This window comes from Coturnix japonica, unplaced genomic scaffold (assembly GCF_054131305.1).
Source record: "Coturnix japonica strain WE unplaced genomic scaffold, WE-NBRP24 Scf055, whole genome shotgun sequence".
Lineage (NCBI taxonomy): Eukaryota > Metazoa > Chordata > Aves > Galliformes > Phasianidae > Coturnix > Coturnix japonica.
In genome coordinates this window covers 1,085,817-1,112,991 of record NW_028188958.1, presented here as the reverse complement: position 1 = coordinate 1,112,991, position 27,175 = coordinate 1,085,817, and the positions used below count along the sequence as shown (strand labels likewise).

The following is a 27,175-nucleotide window of genomic DNA, read 5'->3' as shown; positions in this document are numbered from 1 at the left end:
CAAGATCGAGTGCGATGATCGCGGTGACGGCTCGTGTGACGTGCGCTATTGGCCGACGGAGGCGGGCGGTTACGCGGTGCACGTGGTGTGCGACGAGCAGGACATCGCGGGCAGCCCCTTCATGGCCAACATCCGACCTGCCGCCCCCGAGTGCCTCCCGGAGCAGGTGAGGGCACCGCAACACGCGTGTCGTCACATGTCAGCATATATGGCATCCCGTGTCATTCTATATGGCATCCTGTGTCATTCTGTATGGCATCCTGTGTCGTCCTGTGTCGTCCCATGTCATCATATATATCATCCCATGTCGTCCTGTGTCATCACATGTCAGCATATATGGCATCCCGTGTCATCCCGTGTCATCACATGTCATTCCATGTCATCATATATATCATCCCTTGTCATTTTATATGGCATCCTGTGTCATTCTATATGGCATCCCGTGTCGTCCTGTGTCGTCCCATGTCATTCTATGTCATCCCGTGTCATCCTGTGTTGTCCCATGTCATCATATATGACATCCCATGTCGTCCCATGTCATCATATATGTCATCCCGTGTCATCCTGTGTTGTCCCATGTCATCATGTATGTCGTCCCATGTCATCATATATGTCATCCCGTGTCATCCCATGTCATCATATATGTAATTCCGTGTCATCTCATGTCATCCCATGTCGTCCCATGTCGTCCCATGTCATCATATATGTCATCCCGTGTCATCCTCTGTTGTCCCATGTCATCATATATGTCATTCTGTGTCATCCCGTGTCGTCCCATGTCATCATATATGTCATCCCGTGTCGTCCCATGTCGTCCTTTGTCGTCCCATGTAACCATATATGTCATCTCGTGTCATCCCGTGTCATCCCATGTCATCATATATGTCATCCCATGTCGTCCTGTGTCATCCCATGTCATATATGTCATTCTGTGTCATCCCATGTCATCATATATGTCATCCCATGTCGTCCTGTGTCATCCCATGTCATCATATATGTCATCCCATGTCGTCCTGTGTCATCCCATGTCATATATGTCATTCTGTGCCATCCCATGTCATCATATTTGTCATCCCATGTCATCCCATGTCATCATATATGTCATCCCGTGTCGTCCTGTGTCGTCCCATGTCATATATGTCATTCTGTGTCATCCCATGTCATCATATATGTCATCCCATTTCATCCCGTGTCATCATATATGTAATTCCGTGTCATCTCATGTCATCCCATGTCGTCCCATGTCGTCCCATGTCATCATATATGTCATCCCGTGTCATCCTCTGTTGTCCCATGTCATCATATATGTCATTCTGTGTCATCCCGTGTCGTCCCATGTCATCATATATGTCATCCCGTGTCGTCCCATGTCGTCCTTTGTCGTCCCATGTAACCATATATGTCATCTCGTGTCATCCCGTGTCATCCCATGTCATCATATATGTCATCCCATGTCGTCCTGTGTCATCCCATGTCATATATGTCATTCTGTGTCATCCCATGTCATCATATATGTCATCCCATGTCGTCCTGTGTCATCCCATGTCATCATATATGTCATCCCATGTCGTCCTGTGTCATCCCATGTCATATATGTCATTCTGTGCCATCCCATGTCATCATATTTGTCATCCCATGTCATCCCATGTCATCATATATGTCATCCCGTGTCGTCCTGTGTCGTCCCATGTCATATATGTCATTCTGTGTCATCCCATGTCATCATATTTGTCATCCCATTTCATCCCGTGTCATCATATATGTCATCCCATGTCGTCCTGTGTTATCCCATGTCATATATGTCATTCTGTATCATCCCATGTCATCATATTTGTCATCCTGTGTCATCCCATGTCATCATATATGTCATCCCATGTCGTCCTGTGTCATCCCATGTCATATATGTCATTCTGTGCCATCCCATGTCATCATATTTGTCATCCCATGTCATCCCATGTCATCATATATGGCATCCCGTGTCATCCTGTGTCATCCCATGTCATATATGTCATTCTGTGTCATCCCATGTCATCATATTTGTCATCCCATGTCATCCCACGTCATTCTATATGGCATCCCATGTCGTCCTGTGTCATCCCATGTCATATATGTCATCCTGTGTCATCCCATGTCATCATATATGTCATCCCGTGTCATCCCGTGTCATTCTATATGTCATTCCGTGTCATCCCGTGTTGTCCCATGTTGTCATATATATCATCCCATGTCGTCCCATGTCATCCCATATCATCATATATGTCATCCCGTGTCATCCCATGTCATCATATATGTTATCCTGTGTCATCCCATGTCGTCCCATGTCATTCAATGTCATCCCGGGTCATTATGTGTCAGCCCCTGTCGTCCTATGTCATCACATGTCGTTCTATATTGCATCCCATGTCATTCTATATGTCATCCCATGTCATTCTACATGGGATCCCGTGTCATCTCATGTCATCCCGTGTCATCCCATGTCATTCTATATGTTATCCTATGTCATTCTATATGGCATCCCGTGTCGTCCCGTGTCATCCCGTATGACATATGTCATTCCGTGTCATTCTGCATGTCATCCTGTGTCGTCCCACATCGTCCCATGTTGTCCCATGTCATCCCATGTCATTCTATATGGCATCCCATGTCATCCCACGTCATCCCGTGTTATCCCATGTTGTCCTGTGTCATCCCATGTCATCCTATGTCATCCCGTGTCATCCCATGTCATCCTGTGTCACCTCATGTCATCCCTTGTCATCCCGTGTCATCCCGTGTCATCCCATGTCATCCCATGTCCCTTTGTGTCACCCCGTGTCCCTCCTGTTCCCCTCTGTCCCCCCATGTTCCAACTATGTCCCTTTTTGTCCACCCATTTCCCCCCCGTATCCCACTGTGACCACCCCACATCCCCCCATGTCGTCAATCCATGTTCCCCCCATACCCCCTTTGTGCCCCCCCATGTCACCTTATGTCCCCCCTCATCCCCCTTATGTCCCCTCCATCCCCCCATCCCCCTATTTCCACCCCCCATCCCCCTATTTCCACCCCCCATCCCCCCTGTTTCCGCCCCCCATCCCCCCTCCATCCCCTCCACCCCCTACCCCACCCCCCCATGGTACCCCCCGCCCCCACTGACCCCCGTTTCCCCCCCCAGGTGAAGGTTTGGGGTCCGGGCCTGGAGCCCACGGGGGTCATCGTCAACCGCCCCACTGAGTTCTACGTGGACGCCCGCGCTGCCGGACGGGGGGGCTGCACATCTACGCACAGGTGGGGGGGGCACAGAGGTCTATGGGGTGGGGGGGGTCCAAAGGGGTCTATGGGGTGGGGGGGGTCCAAAGGGGTCTATGGGGTGGGGGGACGCTGGGGGTGTCTGGGGGGGGCGGGGGGGGGAAGAGGGTCCTATGGGGTGGGGGGGGGTGTCTGTGGGATCAGTGGGGTGGGGGATGCTGGGGATGTCTGAGGGGTCTGTGGGGGGGGGGGGGGGGCGGGGCTCCTATGGGGTGTGGGGGGGTCATTAATGGGCTGTTGTGGGATATTTACGGGGCTGTTCTGGGTAGTTATGGGGTATCTATGGGACTGTTATGGGGTATTTATGGGTAGTTATGGGGTATCTATGGGACTGTTATGGGGTATCTATGGGTAGTTATGGGGTATCTATGGGGCTGTTCCCATAGGACGCTGACGGCTGCCCGGTGGACATCACGGTGAAGGACAACGGTGACGGCACCTTCAGCTGCCACTACGTGCCAACAAAGGCCATTAAACACACCATCATCGTCACGTGGGGCGGCGTCAACGTCCCACAAAGTCCCTTCAGGGTCAGTGGGGCAAATGGGATGGGATGGGGTGGATGGGATATTACGGGATGGATGGGATGGATGGGATGGGATGGGATGGGATGGATGGGATGGGATGGGATGAGCACAATGGGATGGATGGGATGGGATGGATGGGATGGGATGGGATGGGATGGGATGGGATGGGATGGGATGGGATGGGAAGGGATGGGATGGGATGGGATGGGATGGGATGGATGGGATGGGATGGATGGGATGGGATGGGATGGGATGGGATGGGATGGGATGGGATGGGATGGGATGGGTTGGAGGGGATGGGATGGGATGGGATAGATGGGATGGGATGGGATAGATGGGATGGGATGGGATGGGATGGGATGGATGGGATGGGATGGGATGGGATGGGATGGGATGGGATGGGGTGGGGGGATGGGATGGGATGGGATGGATGGGATGGGATGGGATGGGAGGGATGGGATAGATGGGATGGGATGGATGGGATGGGATGGGATGGGATGGGATGGGATGGGGTGGATGGGATGGGATGGGATGGGATGGGATGGGATGGGATGGATGGATGGGATGGGATGGATGGGATGGGATGGGATGGGATGGGATGGGATGGGATGGATGGGATGGGATGGATGGGATGGATGGGATGGGATGGGATGGATGGGATGGATGGGATGGGATGGGATGGGATGGGGTGGATGGGATGGGATGGATGGGATGGGATGGATGGGATGGGATGGATGGGATGGATGGGATGGGATGGGATGGATGGGATGGGATGGATGGGATGGGATGGGATGGATGGGATGGATGGGATGGGATGGGATGGGATGGGATGGATGGGATCGGATGGGATGGGATGGATGGGATGGGATGGGATGGGATGGGATGGGATGGATGGGATGGATGGGATCGGATGGGATGGGATGGATGGATGGGATGGGATGGGATGGGATGGATGGGATGGGATGGGATGGGATGGATGGGATGGATGGGATCGGATGGGATGGGATGGATGGGATGGGATGGGATGGGATGGGATGGGATGGGATGGGATGGATGGGATGGGGTGGATGGGATGGGATGGGATGGATGGGATGGATGGGATGGGATGGGATGGGATGGGGTGGATGGGATGGGGTGGGATGGGATGGGATGGGATGGATGGGATGGGATGGATGGGATGGGATGGGATGGGATGGGATGGATGGGATGGATGGGATGGGATGGGATGGGATGGGATGGATGGGATGGGATGGGATGGGATGGGATGGGATGGGATGGGATGGGATGGATGGGATGGGATGGGATGGGATGGGATGGATGGGATGGGGTGGATGGGATGGGATGGGATGGGATGGGATGGGATGGGGTGGATGGGATGGGATGGGATGGGATGGGATGGATGGGATGGGGTGGATGGGATGGATGGGGTGGGATGGGATGGGATGGATGGTGTGGGATGGGATGGGATGGGATGGGATGGGATGGGATGGGATGGGGTGGGATGGGATGGATGGGATGGGATGGATGGGATGGGATGGGATGGGATGGATGGGATGGGGTGGATGGGATGGATGGGGTGGGATGGGATGGATGGGATGGATGGGATGGGATGGATGGGATGGGATGGGATGGGATGGATGGGATGGGGTGGGATGGGATGGATGGGATGGGATGGGATGGGATGGGATGGGATGGGATGGGATGGGATTGGGGGGGGTGGGGTGATGTTGGGGTGGGGGGTTGTGGGGCAGAATTGGGGTGTGGGGCAGTTGGGGTTGGGGGTTGTGGGGCAGCTGTGGGGTGTGGGGCAGCTGTGGGGTGGGGGGTTGTGGGGCACGTGGGGCTGTGGGGCGTGCGGATCTGTGGGGTGCGGGGATCTATGAGACATGGGAACCTATAAGGCGTGTGAGGCTATGGGACACAGGGATCTATGGGGTACATGTATCTGTGGGGCACACAGATCCATGGGTCCTGTGGATCTATGGGGCACGGGGATCTGTGGGACATGTGGATTTATGGGCATGTGAAACTATGGGGCACAGGGATATATGGGGCACATGAGTCTATGGCTCATGGGGATCTGTGGGGCGCATGGGTCTATGAGGTGCCGGGATCTGTGGGGCTGGGGGATCTATGGGGCATGGGGCTCTGTGGGTCAAGTGAAGTCGTAGGGCACAGGGATTTGTGGGGATCTATGAGGCACGGGGATCTATGGGGCACGGGGATCTATGGGGGATCTATGGGGCACGGGCTCTGTGTGTCGGTGTGTCCCGGGGGCGCTGTCCGTGGTGCTGAATCCGGCGGGCGCTGTCCGTGGTGCTGAATCCGGCCGGTCCCGCAGGTCCCGGTGGGGGAGGGCAGCCACCCGGGCCGGGTCCGTGTTTACGGTCCGGGCGTGGAACGGGCCGGGCTGACGGCGGGGGAACCGACCTACTTCACTGTGGACTGCAGCGACGCCGGGCAGGGTAACACACCGGAACCCCATAGAAACCCATAGCCCCATAGAACCCCCATACTCCCCATAGAACCCCATATCCCCCATATAATCCCATATATCCCCCATATCCCCCATATAACTCCATATCCCCCCATATAACCCCATATATCCCCCGTATCTCCCATATATCTCCCATATCCCCCATATAACCCCATATAATCCCATATAACCCCATATAACCCCATATATCCCCCATATAACCCCATATATCCCCCTATAGGTGATGTGAGCATTGGCATTAAGTGCTGCCCATAACCCCATATATCCCCATATAACCCCATATAACCCCATATAACCCCATATATCCCCTAAATGTGATGTGAGCATTGGCATTAAGTGCTGCCCATAACCCCATATAACCCCATATAACCCCATATAACCCCATATATCCCCCACATAACCCCACATCCCCCCACATCCCCCCATATAACCCGATATCCTCCATATAACCCATACAGGTGATGTGAGCATTGGCATTAAGTGCTGCCTATAACCCCATATAACCCCATATCCCCCCATATAACCCCATATAATCCCATATCCCCCCATATAACCCCATATAATCCCATATCCCCCCATATAGGTGATGTGAGCATCGGCATTTAGTGCTACCCATAACCCCATATAACACCATATCCCCCCATATATCTCCCCATATCCCCCATATAAACCCATATATCCCCCATATCCCCCCATATCCCCCCATAGCCCCCCCATAACCCCCCATAACCCCATATCCTCCTACCAGGTGATGTGAGCATTGGCATTAAGTGCTGCCCATAACCCCATATAACCCCATATAACCCCATATAACCCCATATAACCCCATATCCCCCATATAACCTCATATAACCCCATATAACCCCATATCCCCCATATAACCCCATATAACCCCATATAACCCCCTATATCCCCTATAGGTGATGTGAGCATTGGCATTAAGTGCTGCCCATAACCCCATATAACCCCATATCCCCCATATAACCCCATATATCCCCATATAACCCCATATACCCCCTGTAGGAGATGTGAGCATTGGCATTAAGTGCTGCCCATAACCCCATATATCCCCATATATCCCCATATAACCCCATATAACCCCATATCCCCCCTATAGGAGATGCGAGCATTGGCATTAAGTGCTGCCCATAACCCCATATCCCCCATATAACCCCATATATCCCCCATATAACCCCATATAACCCCATATAACCCCATATAACCCCATATAACCCCATATATCCCCATATAACCCCATATAACCCCATATATCCCCATATATCCCCATATATCCCCATATAACCCCATATAACCCCCTATAGGTGATGTGAGCATTGGCATTAAGTGCTGCCCATAACCCCATATCCCCCATATATCCCCATATATCCCCATATAACCCCATATAACCCCCTATAGGCGATGTGAGCATTGGCATTAAGTGCTGCCCATAGCCCCATATAACCCCATATATCCCCCATATAACCCCATATAACCCCATATAACCCCATATAACCCCATATAACCCCATATATCCCCATATAACCCCATATAACCCCATATATCCCCATATATCCCCATATATCCCCATATAACCCCATATAACCCCCTATAGGCGATGTGAGCATTGGCATTAAGTGCTGCCCATAACCCCATATCCCCCATATATCCCCATATATCCCCATATAACCCCATATAACCCCCTATAGGCGATGTGAGCATTGGCATTAAGTGCTGCCCATAGCCCCATATAACCCCATATATCCCCCATATAACCCCATATAACCCCATATATCCCCTATATAATCCCCTATACCCCCTATAGGCGATGTGAGCATTGGCATTAAGTGCTGCCCATAACCCCATATATCCCCTATATAATCCCCTATACCCCCTATAGGCGATGTGAGCATTGGCATTAAGTGCTGCCCATAACCCCATATATCCCCTATATAACCCCATACAGGCGATGTGAGCATTGGCATTAAGTGCTGCCCATAACCCCATATCCCCCATATAACCCCATATATCCCCATATAACCCCATATCCTTCCTATAGGCGATGTGAGCATTGGCATTAAGTGCTGCCCATAACCCCATATATCCCCATATATCCCCATATATCCCCATATAACCCCATATACCCCCTATAGGCGATGTGAGCATTGGCATTAAGTGCTGCCCATAACCCCATATCCCCCATATAACCCCATATATCCCCTATATAACCCCATATACCCCCTATAGGCGATGTGAGCATTGGCATTAAGTGCTGCCCATAACCCCATATCCCCCATATAACCCCATATATCCCCATATAACCCCCTATACCCCCTATAGGCGATGTGAGCATTGGCATTAAGTGCTGCCCATAACCCCATATCCCCCATATAACCCCATATATCCCCCATATAACCCCCTATACCCCCTATAGGTGATGTGAGCATTGGCATTAAGTGCTGCCCATAACCCCATATCCCCCATATAACCCCATATAACCCCATATAACCCCATATAACCCCCATATAACCCCATATATCCCCCATATAACCCCATATAACCCCATATACCCCCTATATAATCCCCTATATAACCCCATATATCCCCTATATAACCCCATATACCCCCTATAGGCGATGTGAGCATTGGCATTAAGTGCTGCCCATAACCCCATATAACCCCATATACCCCATATAACCCCATATAACCCCATATCCCCCATATAACCCCATATATCCCCATATAACCCCATATAACCCCATATATCCCCTATAGGCGATGTGAGCATTGGCATTAAGTGCTGCCCATAACCCCATATATCCCCATATCCCCCATATAACCCCATATAACCCCATATAACCCCATATCCCCCCTATAGGAGATGTGAACATTGGCATTAAGTGCTGCCCATAACCCCATATAACCCCATATAACCCCATATATCCCCTATATAACCCCATATAACCCCATATAATCCCCTATAGGAGATGTGAGCATTGGCAATAAGTGCTGCCCATAACCCCATATATCCCCTATATAACCCCCTATAGGCGATGTGAGCATTGGCATTAAGTGCTGCCCATAACCCCATATAACCCCATATATCCCCATATAACCCCATATAACCCCATATATCCCCCATATAACCCCATATAACCCCATATAACCCCATATATCCCCCTATAGGTGATGTGAGCATTGCCATTAAGTGCTGCCCATAACCCCATATAACCCCATATAACCCCATATCCCCCATATAACCCCACATCCCCCCACATCCCCCCATATAACCCCATATAGCCCCATATAACCCCATATATCCCCCTATAGGTGATGTGAGCATTGGCATTAAGTGCTGCCCATAACCCCATATCCCCCATATAACCCCATATATCCCCTATATAACCCCATATAACCCCATATAGGAGATGTGAGCATTGGTATTAAGTGCTGCCCATAACCCCATATAACCCCATATATCCCCATATAACCCCATATAACCCCATATAACCCCATATAACCCCATATATCCCCCATATCCCCCCATATAACCCCCTATACCCCCTATAGGAGATGTGAGCATTGGCATTAAGTCCTGCCCATAACCCCATATAACCCCATATATCCCCTATACCCCCTATAGGCGATGTGAGCATTGGCATTAAGTGCTGCCCATAGCCCCATATATCCCCATATAACCCCATATAACCCCATATATCCCCCATATAACCCCATAACCCCATATAACCCCCTATACCCCATACAGGAGATGTGAGCATTGGCATTAAGTGCTGCCCATAACCCCATAACCCCCTATAACCCCATATACCCCCATATATCCCCATATAACCCCATATACCCCTATAGGCGATGTGAGCATTGGCATTAAGTGCTGCCCATAACCCCATATAACCCCATATATCCCCATATAACCCCATATAACCCCATATAACCCCATATATCCCCCATATATCCCCTATATAATCCTCTATATAATCCCCTATATAACCCCATACAGGCGATGTGAGCATTGGCATTAAGTGCTGCCCATAACCCCATATCCCCCATATAACCCCATATAACCCCATATAACCCCATATATCCCCATATATCCCCATATAACCCCATATCCCCCATATAACCCCATATATCCCCTATATAACCCCATATACCCCTATAGGCGATGTGAGCATTGGCATTAAGTGCTGCCCATAACCCCATATAACCCCATATATCCCCTATATAACCCCATATATCCCCTATAGGCGATGTGAGCATTGGCATTAAGTGCTGCCCGGCTGTTCCCGGTGCTGCGGAGGCCGACATCGATTTCACCATCATCAAGAACGACAACGACACGTTCACGGTGAAATACACCCCCCCGTGCGCGGGGCTGCTCACCATCATGGTGCTCTTCGGGACGCAGGTACCGACGGCTTCCCCCCATATGGGTGCCCCTATATGGGTTCCCCTCCTTATGGGTGTCCGTATGGGTTCCCCTTCCTATGGGTTCCCCCCCTATGGGTGTCCCTATGGATGTCCCTATATGGGTTCCCCTTCCTATGGGTCCCCCCCGACTCTGGGTGTCCCTATATGGGTTCCCCTCCTTCTGGGTGTCCCTATGGATGTCCCTATATGGGTTCCCCTATATGGGTTCCCCTCCTTCTGGGTGTCCCTATGGGTGTCCCTATGGGTTCCCCTTCCTATGGGTCCCCCCTGACTCTGGGTGTCCCTATTGGTCCCCCTCCCTGTGTGTGTCCCTATGGGTTCCCCTCCCTCTGGGTTCCCCCCCACTATGGATTCCCCTCCTTATGGGTGTCCCTATATGGGTTCCCCTCCGTTCTGGGTGTCCCTATGGGTGTCCTTATATGGGTTTCCCCCCCTTATGAGTTCCCCTTCCTATGGGTTCCCCTCCCTATGGATGTCCCTTTGGGCTCCCCTCCGTTTGGGTTCCCCCCCACTATGGGTTCCCCTCCCTATGGGTGCCCCTATATGGGTTCCCCTTCCTATGGGTTCCCCCCCCCTCTGGGTGTCCCTAAGGTTGTCCCTATGGATTCCCCCCCCCCCCTCTGGGTGTCCTTATGGGTGTCCCTATGGGTTCCCCCCCGTATGGGTTCTCCTCCCTGTGGTTGTCCCTATATGGGTTCCTCTCTCTATGGGTGTCTCTATGGGTGTCCCTATGGGTATCCCTATGGGTATCCCTATGGGTGTCCCTATGGGTATCCCTATGGGTGTCCCTATGGGTTCCCCCCCCCTATGGATGTCCCTATGTGTGCCCCTCCCTATGGGTGTCCCTCTGGATGTCCCTATGGATGTTCCTATGGGTTCTCCTCCCTATGGGTGTCCCCATGGGTGTCCCTATATGGGTTCCCCTCCTCCCTCTGGGTGTCCCTCTGGGTGTCTCTATGCATTCCCCTCCCTCTGGGTGTCCCTATATGGGTTCCCCCCCCTGTGGGTGTCCCTATGGGTGTCCCTATATGGGTTCCCCTCCCTCTGGGTGTCCCTATGGGTTCCTCCCCCTCTGGGTGTCCCTATTGGTGTCCCTATGGGTGTCCATATATGGGTTCCCCCCTATGTGGGTATCCCTACAGGTGTCCCTATATGGGTTCCCCCCCTGTGGGTGTCCCTATGGATGTCCCTATGGGCTCCCCTCGTTATGGGTGTCCCTCTGGGTGTCTCTATGCATTCCCCTCCCTATGGGTTACCCTATGGGTTACCCTATGGGTGTCCCTATTGGTGTCCCTATTGGTGTCCCTATGGGTTCCCCTATGGGTCCCCCCCCATGGCTGTCCCTATATGACTGTCCCTATATGTGCCCCCCCCAGGAGCTGCCCTGCAGCCCGTTCCGTATCACGGTGGCTCCGGCCCACGACAGCAGCAAAGTGCGGGCGGAGGGACCCGGCATCAGCCGCACCGGTCAGTGCGGGATGGGGACACTGGGGGGCGCTATGGGGCGCTATGGGATGATATGGGATGCTATGGGTCACTGTGGGGCGCTATGGGATGCTATGGGGCGCTATGGGATGCTATGGGTCACTGAGGGGCGCTATGGGATGCTATGGGTCACTGGGGAGCGCTATGGGATGCTATGGGGCGCTATGGGATGCTATGGGTCACTGGGGGGCGCTATGGGATGCTATGGGTCACTGGGGGGCGCTATGGGATGCTATGGGTCACTGAGGGGCGCTATGGGATGCTATGGGTCACTGAGGGGCGCTATGGGATGCTATGGGTCACTGGGGGGCACTATGGGATGCTATGGGTCACTGAGGGGCGCTATGGGATGCTATGGGTCACTGAGGGGCACTATGGGATGCTATGGGTCACTGAGGGGCGCTATGGGATGCTATGGGGCGCTATGGGATGCTATGGGTCACTGAGGGGCGCTATGGGATGCTATGGGTCACTGAGGGGCGCTATAGGATGCTATGGGGCGCTATGGGATGCTATGGGTCACTGAGGGGCGCTATGGGATGCTATGGGTCACTGGGGGGCGCTGTGGGGTGCTACGGGTCATTGGGGGGCGCTATGGGATGCTATGGGTCACTGGGGGGCACTATGGGATGCTATGGGTCACTGGGGGGCGCTATGGGATGCTATGGGTCACTGGGGGGCGCTATGGGATGCTATGGGTCACTGAGGGGCGCTATGGGATGCTATGGGTCACTGGGGGGCGCTATGGGATGCTATGGGTCACTGGGGGGCGCTATGGGATGCTATGGGTCACTGAGGGGCGCTATGGGATGCTATGGGTCACTGGGGGGCGCTATGGGATGCTATGGGTCACTGAGGGGCGCTGTGGGATGCTATGGGTCACTGGGGGGCGCTGTGGGATGCTATGGGTCACTGGGGGGCGCTGTGGGATGATATGGGTCTCTTTGGGTCTCTGTGGGATGCTATGGGATACTATGGGTTACTGGGGGGCGCAGGGGGACGCTATGGGTCACTGGATGTCTCTGTGGGTCTCTATGGGTCTCTTTCTGTTGCTCTGGGTCTCTATGGGTCGCTATGGGTCTCTATGGGTCATTGTGGGTCTCTATGGGTCTCTATGGGTCTCTATGGGTCGCTATGGGTCACTGAGGGTCGCTATGGGTCACTGTGGGTCTCTTTTGGTCTCTATGGGTCACTATGGGTCGCTATGGGTTTCTGTGGGTCGCTATGGGTCTCTGTGGGTCACTCCATGTGTCTCTGTGTGTCCCTATGTGTCCCTATGGGTCACTCCATGTGTCCCCATGTGTCCGCATGTGTCCCTATGGTCACTCCATGTGATCCTATGGGTCACTCCATGTGTCCCTATGTGTCCCTATGTGTCTCCATGTGTCCCCATGTGTCCCTATGTGTCCCCATGTGTCCCTATGGGTCACTCCATGTGTCCCTGTATGTCCCCATGTGTCCCCACGTGTCACTCCATGTGATCCTATGGGTCACCCCATTTGTCCCTATGGGTCACCCCATATGTCCCTATGTGTCTCCATGTGTCCCTATGGGTCACCCCATGTGTCCCTATGTGTCCCTATGTGTCTCCATGTGTCCCTATGTGTCCCTATGGGTCACCCCATGTGTCCCCATGTGTCCCTATGTGTCCCTATGGGTCCCTATGTGTCACCCCATGTGTCCCTATGGGTCCCTATGGGTCACTCCATGTGTCCCCATGTGTCCCTATGGGTCACCCCATGTGTCCCCATGTGTCCCTATGTGTCCCTATGTGTCCCTATGGGTCACCCCATGTGTCCCTATGGGTCCCTATGGGTCACTCCATGTGTCCCTATGTGTCCCTATGGGTCACCCCATGTGTCCCTATGGGTCCCTATGGGTCACCCCATGTGTCCCCATGTGTCCCTATGGGTCACTCCATGTGTCCCTATGGGTCACTCCATGTGTCCCTATATGTCCCCATGTGTCCCTATGTGTCCCCATGTGTCTCTATGGGTCACTCCATGTGTCCCCATGTGTCCCTATGGGTCACCCCATGTGTCCCTATGTGTCCCTATGGGTCACTCCATGTCCCTATGTGTCACCCCATGTGTCCCTATGGGTCACTCCATGTCCCTATGGTCACTCCATGTGTCCCTATGTGTCCCTATGGGTCACCCCATGTGTCCCTATGGTCACCCCATGTGTCCCCATGTGTCCCCGTATCTGTGTGTCCCCCTATCCCCCATGACCGTTACCTGTGGGTCCAGGCGTGCAGTGCGGCTGCCCCACACACTTCACGGTGCAGACCCGTGGGGCAGGGAAGGCCCCGTTGGACGTTCAGTTTGGGGGCACGGCACAGAGCGGGGTCAGCGACCTACAGATCATCGACAACGGGGACTACAGCCACACCGTCAAGTACACTGCTATGAGACAGGTATGGGGGTATGGGGTTATGGGGTTATGGGGTGATATGGGGTTATGGGGTTATGGGGTTATGGGGTGATATGGGGTTATGGGGCTATATGGGGTTATGGGGTTATAGGGGGTTATGGGGGGTTATGGGGTTATGGGCAGATCATCGACAACGGGGACTACAGCCACACCGTCAAGTACACCGCCATGAGACAGGTATGGGCTATGGGGTTATGGGGTGATATGGGGTTATGGGGTGATATGGGGTTATGGGGCTATGGGGGGTTATGGGGCTATGGGGGGTTATGGGGTGATAGGGGGTTATGGGGCTATGGGGGGTTATGGGGCTATAGGGGATTATGGGGTATTGGGGGCTTATGGAGTTATAGGGGGTAATGGGGGGTTATAGGGTAATGGGGGGTTATGGGGCTATAGGGGGTTATGGGGTTACAGGGGGGTTATGGGGCTATAGGGGTTATGGGGTGATAGGGGGTTTATGGGGCTATAGAGGTTATGGGGCTATAGGGGGTTTATGGGGCGATGGGGGGTTGTGGGGCTATAGGGGGGTTATGGGGTGAAAAGGGGGTTATGGGGTGATAGAGGGCTATGGGTTGAGATGGAGTTATGGGGTGATAAAGGGTTATAGGGTGATAGGGGGGTTATGGGGTGATGATAGGGGGTTATGGGGGGTTATGGGGTTATAGGGGGGTTATGGGGTTATGGGCAGCCTATGGGGCAGCCTCCCATAACCCCATCTCTATGGGGCAGCCCCCTCATTGCCAAATATACTCATAATCCCATTGCTATAGGGCCACCCCACCCATCACCCCATAACCCCACAACCCCATCACTATGGGGCAGCCCTCCTCATTGCCCCATAACCCCATTACCCCATTGCTATGGGGCAGACCCCATTGCTATAGGGCAGACCCTGTCTCTATGAGGCAGACCCTGTCGCTATGGGGCAGACCCTGTCTCTATGAGGCAGACCCTGTCTCTATGGGGCAGACCCTGTCACTATGGGGCAGACCCTGTCTCTATGGGGCAGACCCTGTCGCTGTGGGGCAGACCCTGTCGCTATGGGGCAGACCCTGTCACTATGGGGCAGACCCTGTCGCTATGGGGCTGCCCCACTGACCACCCCTCCCCGTTTCCTATAGGGGGAGCTGTCTGTGGGGGTGACGTACGGGGGGGACCCCATCCCCAAGAGCCCCTTCCCGGTCACGGTGGCCCCCCCGCTGCAGCTGGACAAGGTGGCCGTGCAGGGACTCAACAGCAGTGAGTGGGGGCTCTATGGGGTTTCTATGGGGCTCTGTGGTCTCTCTGTGGGGTCCCTATGGGGCTCTGGGGGGCTCTATGGGTCTTGGTGTCTCCAGGCCTCCCATTATCCCCATTGCAGAGGTCCCAGTGGGCTCCCTGCAGTCATTCTATGGGTCCCTATGGGTCCCTGTGGGTCTCTGTTGGTCCCTATGGGTCTCTGTGGGTCCCTATGGGTCCCTATGGGTCTCTATGGGTCACTATGGGTCTCTGTGGGTCTCTATGTGTCTCTATGTGTCTCTGTGGGTCTCTATGGGTCCCAATGGGTCCCTATGTGTCTCTATGTGTCCCTATGTGTCTCCTGACCCCCATCTCCCCGTTCCAGAGGTCCCGGTGGGCTCCCTGCAGTCGTTCTATGGGTCCCTATGGGTCTCTATGTGTCCCTATGGGTCTCTATGGGTCTCTATGTGTCTCCTGACCCCCATTATCTCCCCATTGCAGAGGTCCCTGTGGGCTCCCCGCAGTCGTTCTATGGGTCTCTATGGGTCCCTATGGGTCCCTATGGGTCCCTATGGTTCCCTATGTGTCCCTATGTGTCTCCTGACCCCCATCTCCCCATTGCAGAGGTCCCCGTGTGCTCCCCGCAGTCGTTCTATGTGTCCCTATGTGTCCCTATGTGTCTCCTGACCCCCATCTCCCCCCATTGCAGAGGTCCCCGTGGGCTCCCCGCAGTCGTTCTGTGGGTCTCTATGTGTCCCTATAGGTCTCTATGGGTCTCTATTTGTCCCTATGGGTCTCTGTGGTTCTCCTGACCCCATTATCTCCCCATTGCAGAGGTCCCGGTGGGCTCCCCGCAGTCGTTCTCGGTGCTCAGTTCCGGTGCTGGCGGTCAGGGCTCGGTGTCGGTTCTTTGTTCGGGCCCCGGTCGCCGCTCGGTGCCGGTGTCGGTGGATGCGGCGGGGCCGGGGCTGCACCGCGCGCGGTTCACGGCGGCCGAGGAGGGGCAGCTCCGCTTGGACGTGTCGTACGACGGGCACCCGGTGCCGGGCAGCCCCTTCGTGGTGGACGCCGTGATGCCCCCGGACCCCTCCAAGGTGCCACGGGAACGCGGGGGGTCACACACAGTCTGTCAGTGCAACACGGGCCTTGCACGGCTGGGACGATTCATTGGTTGCACCACGGGCCTTGCACGGCTGGAGTGATTGCACGAGGCTGTACTGGTTGCATGAGGCTGTACTGATTGCAGGACGGTTCCTTGCATGACTGTAGTGATTGCACAAGGGTTCCGTGCACGGCTGTGATGATTGCACAAGGCTGTACTGATTGCACGCGGGTTCTTTGCACGGCTGTAATTACTGCACGAGGGTTCCTTGCACAGCTGTAATGATTGCACAAGGCTTTACTGATTGCATGAGGGCTCCTTGCACGATGGTACTGATTGCACAACTGTACTGATTGCACGAGGGTTCCTTGCATGGCTGTACTGATTGCACGAGGCTGTACTGATTGCACGATGGTTCCTTGCACGACTGTACTGATTGCACAAGGGCTCCTTGCACAGCTGTAATGATTGCACAAGGGTTCCTTGCACGGCTGTAGTGATTGCACGAGGCTGTGCTGATTGCATGAGGGCTCCTTGCACGGCTGTAGTGATTGCACGAGGCTGTACTGATTGCACGACGGGCCCTTGCACTGCTGTGATGATTGCACGAGGCTGTGCTGATTGCACGAGGCTGTAGTGATTGCACGAGGGCTCATTGCACAGCTGTACTGATTACACAACGGGCCCTTGCACAGCTGTAATGATTGCACGAGGCTTTACTGATTGCACGAGGGCTCCTTGCACGGCTGTAGTGATTGCACTAGGCTGTACTGATTGCACGACGGTTCCTTGCACTGCTGTGATGATTGCACAAGGCTGTACTGATTGCATGAGGGCTCGTTGCACGACTGTACTGATTGCACGAGGGTTCCTTGCACGGCTGTAGTGATTGCACAAGGCTGTACTGATTGCACGAGGGTTCCTTGCACAGCTGCAATGATTGCACGAGGGTTCCTTGCACGGCTGTACTGATTGCACATGACTGTAGTGATTGCACGAGGGTTCCTTGCACGGCTGTACTGATTGCACGAGGCTGTACTGATTGCATGAGGGCTCCTTGCACGACTGTACTGATTGCACGAGGCTGTACTGATTGCATGAGGGCTCCTTGCACGGCTGTACTGATTGCACGAGGCTGTACTGATTGCATGAGGGCTCCTTGCACGGCTGTACTGATTGCACGAGGCTGTACTGATTGCATGAGGGCTCCTTGCACGACTGTACTGATTGCACGAGGCTGTACTGATTGCATGAGGGCTCCTTGCACGGCTGTACTGATTGCACGAGGCTGTACTGATTGCATGAGGGCTCCTTGCACGACTGTACTGATTGCACGAGGCTGTACTGATTGCACGAGGGCTCCTTGCATGGCTGTACTGATTGCACGAGGCTGTACTGATTACACAACGGGCCCTTGCACGGCTGTGCTGATAGCACGAGGGTTCCTTGCACGGCTGTACTGATTGCACGAGGGTTCCTTGCATGACTGTACTGATTGCACGAGGGCTCCTTGCATGACTGTACTGATTGCACGAGGGTTCCTTGCACGGCTGTAGTGAATGCACGAGGGCTCCTTGCACGGCTGCACTGATTGCACAAGGGTTCCTTGCAGGGCTGTAGTGATTGCACAAGGGCTCCTTGCACGGCTGTAGTGATTGCACGAGGGTTCCTTGCACGGCTGTAGTGATTGCACGAGGGTTCCTTGCACGGCTGCACTGATTGCACGAGGGTTCCTTGCACGGCTGTAGTGATTGCACAAGGGCTCCTTGCACGGCTGTAGTGAATGCACGAGGGTTCCTTGCACGGCTGTAGTGAATGCACGAGGCTGTAGTGATTGCACAAGGGTTCCTTGCACGGCTGTAGTGGTTGCACGAGACTGTGCTGGTTGCACGAGGGTTCCTTGCACAGCTGTACTGATTGCAGGACAGTTCCTTGCATGACTGTACTGATTGCACAAGGGTTCCTTGCACAGCTGTATTCATCGATTCATTGATTGCACAACAGCTCCTTGCACGAATGTATTGATTCATTGATTGTACGACAGCTTCTTGCACAGCTATAGCCATTTACTCATTGATTGCACGAGGATCCCTTGCACTACTATACTGATTGGTTTGCACGAGGGTTCCTTGCACGGCTGTGCTGATTCATTGATTGCACAAGGGCTCCTTGCACGGCTGTACTCATCAATTCATTGACCGATTGCACAAGGGGCCCTTGCACAACTGCACTAATTGATTCATTGATTGCACGACGTCCCCTTGCACGGCTGTAGTTATTGCACGATAGCTCCTTGCACGACTGTACTGATTGACTCATTGATTGCACAAGGGCTTCTTGCAAGGCTGTAATGATTGCACGAGGGCTCCTTGCACAGCTGTATCATTGATTGCACAACATCTCCTTGCACGGCTATACTCATTGCACAACAGCCCCTGTTCCCCCCTTTAACCCCTCCAATCCCCCATGTCCCCCCTTTATCCCCTCCAATCTCCCCCATCCCCCCATATCCCCCTCTAACCCCATATCCCCCCTTTAACCCCATATCCCCCTTTAACCCCATTAACCCCATATCCCTCTTTAACCCCTTTAACCCCATATCCCCCTTTACCCCCTCTAACCCCATATCCCCCTTTAGCCCCATATCCCCCCCTTTACCCCCTTTAACCCCATATAACCCCATATCCCCCTTTATCCCCATATCCCCCTTTAACCCCATATCCCCCTATAACCCCTTTAACCCCATATAACCCCATATCCCCCTTTACCCCCTCTAACCCCATATCCCCCTCTAACCCCATATCCCCTTTAACCCCATATCCCCCCTATAACCCCTCTAACCCCATATCCCCTCTAACCCCATATCCCCTCTAACCCCATATCCCCTCTAACCCCATACCCCCCTCTAACCCCATATCCCCCTCTAACCCCATATCCCCTCTAACCCCATATCCCCCTATAACCCCATACCCCCCTCTAACCCCATATCCCCCTCTAACCCCATATCCCCCTCTAACCCCATATCTCCCTTTAACCCCATACCCCCCTATAACCCCATATCCCCCTATAACCCCATATCCCTCTATAACCCCATATCCCCCTCTAACCCCATATCCCCCTATAACCCCATATCCCCCTATAACCCCATATCCCCCTCTAACCCCATATCCCCCTCTAACCCCATATCTCCCCTCTAACCCCATATCCCCCTATAACCCCATATCCCCCTCTAACCCCATATTCCCCCATATTCCCTCTAACCCCATATCCCCCTTAAACCCCATATCCCCCATATTCCCTCTAACCCCATATCCCCCTCTAACCCCATATCCCCCATATTCCCTCAAACCCCATATCCCCCCTCTAACCCCATATCCCCCTATATCCCCTTTAACCCCATATCCCCTTTAACCCCATATCCCCCTATATCCCCTCTAACCCCATATCCCCCTTTAACCGCATATCCCCCTTTAACCCCTCTAACCCCATATCCCCCTTTAACCCCTTTAACCCCATATCCCCCCTTTAACCCCATATCCCCCTTTAACCCCTCTAACCCCATATCCCCCTCTAACCCCATATCCCCCTTTAACCCCATATCCCCCTTTAGCCCCTTTAACCCCATACCCCCCTTTAACCCCTTTAACCCCATATCCCCCTCTAACCCCATATCCCTCTATAACCCCATATCCCCCTTTATCCCCATCTCCCCCTTTAACCCCTTTAACCCATATACCCCCTTTAACCCCATGTCCCTCTATAACCCCTCTAACCCCATATCCCCCTCTAACCCCATATCCCCCTTTAACCCCATATCCCCCTTTAACCCCATATCCCCCTCTAACCCCATATCCCCCTCTAACCCCATATCCCCCTATAACCCCATATCCCCTTTATCCCCATATCCCCCTATAACCCCATATCCCCCTTTATCCCCATGTCCCCCTTTAACCCCATATCCCCCTATATCCCCTTTAACCCCATATCCCCCTTTAACCCCATATCCCCCCCTTTACCCCCTTTAACCCCATATCCCCCTTTAACCCCATATCCCTCTATAACCCCATATCCCCCTTTAACCCCATATCCCCCTCTAACCCCATGTCCCTCTATAACCCCATATCCCCCTTTAACCCCATATCCCCCTCTAACCCCATGTCCCTCTATAACCCCATATCCCCCTTTAACCCCATATCCCCCTCTAACCCCATATCCCCCTTTAACCCCATATCCCCCTTTAACCCCATATCCCCCTATAACCCCATATAACCCCATATCCACCTTTAACCCCTTTAACCCCATATCCCCCTTTACCCCCTCTAACCCCAGACCCCCCTTTAGCCCCATATCCCCCCCTTTACCCCCTTTAACCCCATATCCCCCTTTAACCCCATATTTCCCCCTTTAACCCCTCTAACCCCATATCCCCCTTTAACCCCATATCCCCCTTTAACCCCTCTAACCCCATATCCCCCTCTAACCCCATATCCCCCTTTAACCCCTTTAATCCCATATCCCCCTATAACCCTATATCCCCCTTTAACCCCATATCCCCAGTATAACACCTATAACCCCATATCCCTCCCTTTAACCCCATATCCCCCTATAACCCCGTATCCCCCTATAACCCCATATCCCCCTCTAACCCCATATCCCCCTCTAACCCCATATCCCCCTATAACCCCTTTAACCCCATATCCCCCTTTAACCCCATATCCCCCTTTACCCCCTTTAACCCCATATCCCCCTCTAACCCCATATCCCCCTATATCCCCTTTAACCCCATATCCCCCCTTTAACCCCTTTAACCCCATATCCCCCTCTAACCCCATACCCCCTATATTCCCTCTAACCCCATATCCCCCTCTAACCTCATATCCCCCCTTTAAACCTCATATCCCCCTCTAACCCCATATCCCCCTTTAACCCCTTTAACCCCATATCCCCCTATAACCCCTCTAACCCATATCCCCCTTTAACCCCTTTAACCCCATATCCCCCTTTAATCCCTTTAACCCTATATCCCCCCTTTAAACCCTCTAACCCCATATCCCCCTCTAACCCCATATCCCCCTCTAACCCCATATCCCCCTTTAACCCCATATCCCCCTCTAACCCCATATCCCCCTCTAACCCCATATCCCCCCCTTTAACCCCATATCCCCCTATAACCCCATATCCCCCTATAACCCCATATCCCTCTATAACCCCATATCCCCCTTTAACCCCATATCCCTCTATAACCCCATATCCCCCTTTAACCCCATATCCCCCTCTAACCCCATATCCCCCTTTAACCCCATATCCCTCTTTAACCCCATATCCCTCTCTAACCCCTTTATCCCCATATCCCCCTTTAACCCCTTTAACCCCATATCCTCCCATTTAACCCCTTTAACCCCATATCCCCCCTATAACCCCTTTAACCCCATATCCCCCTTTAACCCCATATCCCCCCCTTTACCCCCTTTATCCCCATATCCCCCTTTATCCCTATATCCCCCTATAACCCCATATCCCCCTCTAACCCCATATCCCCCTTTAACCCCATATCCCCATATAACCCCATATCCCCCCTATAACCCCATATCCCCCTTTAACCCCATATCCCCCTTTATCCCCATATCCCCCTCTAACCCCATATCCCCCTCTAACCTCATATCCCCCTCTAACCCCATATCCCCTCTAACCCCATATCCCCTATAACCCCATATCCCCCCTTTAACCCCATATCCCCCTCTAACCCCATATCCCCCTTTAACCCCATATCCCCCCTCTAACCCCTCTAACCCCATATCCCTCTATAACCCCTATAACCCCATATCCCCCTCTAACCCCATATCCCCCTCTAACCCCATATCCCCCTTTAACCCCATATCCCCCTATAACCCCTTTAACCCCCTATAACCCCATACCCCCCTCTAACCCCATATCCCCATATAACCCCTCTAACCCCTCTAACCCCATATCCCCCTTAAACCCCATATCCCCATATTCCCTCTAACCCCATATCCCCCCTCTAACCCCATATCCCCTATATCCCCTCTAACCCCATATCCCCCCATATAACCCCATATCCCCCTATAACCCCATATCCCCTATATCCCCTCTAACCCCATATCCCCCTATAACCCCATATCCCCCTATAACCCCATATAACCCCATATCCCCCCATATAACCCCATATCCCCCTATAACCCCATATCCCCCTCTAACCCCTCTAACCCCATTCCCCCTCTAACCCCATACCCCCCTTTAACCCCATATAACCCCATACCCCCTATATCCCCTCTAACCCCATATCCCCCTATAACCCTATATCCCCCTTTAACCCCTTTAACCCCATATCCCCAGTATAACACCTATAACCCCATATCCCTCCCTTTAACCCCATATCCCAGTATAACACCTATAACCCCATATCCCTCCCTTTAACCCCATATCCCCCTTTAACCCCATATCCCCCTTTAACCCCATATCCCCCCCTTTACCCCCTCTAACCCCATATCCCCCTTTAACCCCATATAACCCCATACCCCCTATATCCCCTCTAACCCCATATCCCCCCATCCCCCAGGTCCACGCCTTCGGTCCGGGCCTTCACGGCGGCGTTGCTGGCAGCCCGGCCACGTTCACTATCTCCACCCGCGGTGCCGGTGCGGGGGCGCTGGGTCTGACGGTGGAGGGTCCCCGCGAGGCGGAGCTGGAGTGTCACGACAACGGTGACGGCTCGTGCTCGGTGCGTTACGTGCCGCCCGAACCGGGCGATTACTCGCTCAACATCCTGTTTGCCGGGACGCACGTGCCGGGTTCCCCGTTCCGGGCCGCGGTTCGACCCCGTTTCGACGCCACCAAAGTTCGGGCCGAGGGTCCGGGGCTGCGGGGCGGCAGAGTGGGACAAAGCGCCGCGTTCGCCGTCGACTGTCGGGACGCGGGAGAGGCGGAATTGAACATCGAGATCCGCCACGAGTTGGGGAACCGGCCCGAGGTTCGGATCCACGACAACGGGGACGGAACGTACGGCATCACCTACACACCGGCACGAGCCGGGGCCTACACCGTCACCATCTGCTACGGCGGCGTCACCGTGCCCCAATTCCCGGCGTGTGTCACCGTGGAACCGGACATCGACCTCAGCGCCATCACCGTGTATGGGGCTGGAGTGGAGCCCAGGGGTGAGTACGAACGGGGAGACCCCAAAGAGCCATACAGACCCCATAGGGACACTGTGCCATCGCCGTGTATGGGGCTGGAGTGGAGCCCAGGGGTGAGTAGGAACGGGGGGACCCCAAAGAGCCATAGGGACACATAGGGACACATAGGGACATATAGGGACACATAGGGACATATAGGGACATATAGGGACACATAGGGACATATAGGGACATATAGGGACATATAGGGACACATAGGGACATATAGGGACATATAGGGACATATAGGGACACATAGGGACATATAGGGACACTGTGCCATCACTGTGTATGGGGCAGGAGTAGAGCCCAGGGGTGAGTAGGAACGGGGGGACCCCGAAGAGCCATAGGGACATATAGGGACACATAGGGACATATAGGGACACTGTGCCATCACCGTGTATGGGGCAGGAGTGGAGCCCAGGGGTGAGTAGGAACGGGGGGACATAGGGACATATAGGGACATATAGGGACACTGTGCCATCACCGTGTATGGGGCCGGGGTGGAGCCCAGGGGTGAGTAGGAACGGGGGGACCCCAAAGAGCCATAGGGACACATAGGGAGCCATACAGACCCCATAGAGCCATAGGGACACATAGGGACACTGTGCCATCGCAGTGTATGGGGCAGGAGTGGAGCCCAGGGGTGAGTAGGAACGGGGAACCCATAGGGACATATAGGGATATATAGGGACACATAGGGACATATAGGGATATATAGGGACATATAGGGACATATAGGGACACTGTGCCATCACCGTGTATGGGGCAGGAGTGGAGCCCAGGGGTGAGTAGGAACGGGGAACCCATAGGGACATATAGCGAGCCATACAGACCCCATAGAGCCATAGGGACACATAGGGACACTGTGCCATTGCCGTGTATGGGGCAGGAGTGGAGCCCAGGGGTGAGTAGGAACAAGGGGACCCATAGGGACACCATAGGGACATATAGGGATATATAGGGATATATAGGGACATATAGGGACACTGTGCCATCACCGTGTATGGGGCAGGAGTAGAGCCCAGGGGTGAGTAGGAACGGGGGGACCCATAGGGACATATAGGGAAATATAGGGACATATAGGGACATATAGGGACATATAGGGACCTATAGGGACACTGTGCCATCACCGTGTATGGGGCAGGAGTGGAGCCCAGGGGTGAGTAGGAACAGAGTGACCCCAAAGAGCCATACAGACCCCATAGGGACATATAGGGACATATAGAGACATATAGGGACATATAGGGACACTGCGCCATCGCCGTGTATGGGGCAGGAGTGGAGCCCAGGGGTGAGTAGGAACAGAGTGACCCCATTGAGAGATATAGGGACACATAGGGACATATAGGGACACTGTGCCATCGCCGTGTATGGGGCAGGAGTAGAGCCCAGGGGTGAGTAGGAACGGGGGGACCCATAGGGACATATAGGGAGCCATACAGACCCCATAGAGCCATAGGGACACATAGGGACATATAGGGACCTATAGGGACATATAGGGACACATAGGGACATATAGGGACACTGTGCCATCGCCGTGTATGGGGCAGGAGTAGAGCCCAGGGGTGAGTAGGAACAGAGTGACCCCAAAGAGCCATACAGACCCCATAGGGACATATAGGGACATATAGAGACATATAGGGACATATAGGGACACTGCGCCATCGCCGTGTATGGGGCAGGAGTAGAGCCCAGGGGTGAGTAGGAACGGGGGGACATAGGGACATATGGGGATATATAGGGACATATAGGGACCTATAGGGACACATAGGGACACTGTGCCATCGCAGTGTATGGGGCAGGAGTGGAGCCCAGGGGTGAGTAGGAACGGGGAACCCATAGGGACACATGGGGATATATAGGGACCTATAGGGACACTGTGCCATCACCGTGTATGGGGCTGGAGTGGAGCCCAGGGGTGAGTAGGAACGGGGAACCCATAGGGACATATAGGGAGCCATACAGACCCCATAGAGCCATACAGACCCCATAGGGACACTGTGCCATTGCCGTGTATGGGGCAGGAGTGGAGCCCAGGGGTGAGTAGGAACAGAGTGACCCCATTGAGAGATATAGGGACACATAGGGACATATAGGGACATATAGGGATATATAGGGACATATAGGGACACATAGGGACATATAGGGACACTGTGCCATCACCGTGTATGGGGCAGGAGTAGAGCCCAGGGGTGAGTAGGAACGGGGGGACCCCAAAGAGCCATAGGGACATATAGGGACATATAGGGACATATAGGGACACATAGGGACATATAGGGACACTGTGCCATCGCCGTGTATGGGGCAGGAGTAGAGCCCAGGGGTGAGTAGGAACAGAGTGACCCCAAAGAGCCATACAGACCCCATAGGGACATATAGGGACATATAGAGACATATAGGGACATATAGGGACACTGCGCCATCGCCGTGTATGGGGCCGGGGTGGAGCCCAGGGGTGAGTAGGAACGGGGGGACCCCAAAGAGCCATAGGGACATATAGGGAGCCATACAGACCCCATAGAGCCATAGGGACACATAGGGAGCCATACAGACCCCATAGAGCCATAGGGACACATAGGGAGCCATACAGACCCCATAGAGCCATAGGGACACATAGGGAGCCATACAGACCCCATAGAGCCATAGGGACATATAGGGAGCCATACAGACCCCATAGAGCCATAGGGACACATAGGGAGCCATACAGACCCCATAGAGCCATAGGGACACATAGGGAGCCATACACATAGGACCCCGTATGACCCCCAATTCTCCCCATAGGATCCATATGACCCCCAATTCTCCCCATAGGACCCCATATGACCCCCAATTCTCTGCATAGGATCCCATATGACCCCCAATTCTCCCCATATGATCCCATATGACCCCCAATTCTCCCCATAGGATCCCATACGACCCCCAACACCCCCCATAGGACCCCATATGACCCCCAACCCCCCATAGGATCCCATATGACCTCCAA

The 27,175-nt window shown here is 53.8% G+C and overlaps 2 pseudogenes across 1 annotated transcript in view; both read left to right on the top strand.

The window, feature by feature from the left end:
* LOC107307134 (filamin-C-like) overlaps positions 1 to 27,175 on the top strand; it is a 149,492-nt pseudogene that overhangs the window by 43,331 nt on the left and 78,986 nt on the right. The window contains exons 10-19 of the transcript XR_014941036.1: positions 5 to 166; positions 3,155 to 3,267; positions 3,675 to 3,818; positions 6,157 to 6,280; positions 10,575 to 10,735; positions 12,135 to 12,225; positions 14,493 to 14,659; positions 15,798 to 15,915; positions 16,729 to 16,988; positions 23,574 to 24,171. The product of XR_014941036.1 is annotated as a filamin-C-like (transcript). The remainder of the gene's footprint in view (positions 1 to 4; positions 167 to 3,154; positions 3,268 to 3,674; positions 3,819 to 6,156; positions 6,281 to 10,574; positions 10,736 to 12,134; positions 12,226 to 14,492; positions 14,660 to 15,797; positions 15,916 to 16,728; positions 16,989 to 23,573; positions 24,172 to 27,175) is intronic.
* On the top strand, positions 1,417 to 2,828 carry LOC146752008 (uncharacterized; annotated as a pseudogene).